Here is a 980-nt window from a genome sequence, read left to right as displayed (position 1 = left end):
ATATTTTTTCCTGGATTTCTTTCCTTCTCCCTATTTCCGGTTTCTTGCGTAGTTACTTTATTGTGTGTGTGTGTGTGTGTGTGTGTGTGTGTGTTTCACTGCTTGATCTGCTGCAGTCTCTGACGAGACAGCCAGACGTTACCCTATGGAACGAGCTTAGAGCTCATTATTTCCGATCTTCGGATAGGTCTGAGACCAGGCACCCACCACACACCGGGACAACAAGGTCACAACTCCTCGATTTACATCCCGTACCTACTCACTGCTAGGTGAACAGGGGCTACACGTGAAAGGAGACACACCCAAATATCTCCACCCGGCCGGGGAATCGAACTCCGGTCATCTGGCTTCTGAAGCCAGCGCTCTAACCACTGAGCTACCGGGCCGTGTGTGTGTGTGTGTGTGTGTGTGTGTGTGTGTGTGTGTGTGTGATGCTGTATATCCTATCCAAGAGTAAGGGTGTTTTCTTATGGAGGTGATGTAATGACGGTGGTGGTTGTAGATCTGATGCTAGTAGTAATAGAAGTTGTGATAGTGGTAATGATGCAAGTAGTTATGTAAAATGTGAGAGTGGTGGTCATAATGGTAATAGTTGTGGTTGTGGTAATACTAGTGATGATGGTAACGATGGTGTTGGTGGTGAAGGCGGTAGAAGAAGTGATTGGAACTTTTATCTTACATGTTTTTACTGACCACATTATTCACATCTACACATCTAATACTTACTACCTATCTATTCTTCCGTTCTCCACATCCTTAATTGTCTTATCTCTGATATTTTTTCCCCTATTCCCTATCCTACCACCCTCCACCACCCTCCTTACCAATGGCCCACCATTTTTCCATCCATTACTATCGTCCTTCATCCACCTTCCTTCACTTTCTATTCAATCCTACACTCCAAAAACCTTTTCTTCTTCCAACTCCTTCACATTAAACTTATCTTTCTCCACCTATCCTTTGCTAAAAGTCTTGTACCT

At 44.2% G+C, this 980-nt stretch overlaps 1 non-coding gene across 1 annotated transcript; it reads right to left on the bottom strand.

The window, feature by feature from the left end:
- Positions 1–312: 312 nt before the first annotated feature.
- Trnal-cag lies at positions 313–386 on the bottom strand. Its single transcript has one exon. It is a non-coding gene; the product is annotated as a tRNA-Leu (tRNA).
- Between the last annotated feature and the right edge of the window lie 594 nt (positions 387–980).

The sequence above is a fragment of the Portunus trituberculatus genome, chromosome 46, assembly GCF_017591435.1.
Source record: "Portunus trituberculatus isolate SZX2019 chromosome 46, ASM1759143v1, whole genome shotgun sequence".
Classification (NCBI taxonomy): Eukaryota; Metazoa; Arthropoda; class Malacostraca; order Decapoda; family Portunidae; genus Portunus; species Portunus trituberculatus.
Note: the sequence above shows the minus strand (reverse complement) of the source record. Positions and strands in the feature narration are given on the sequence as shown.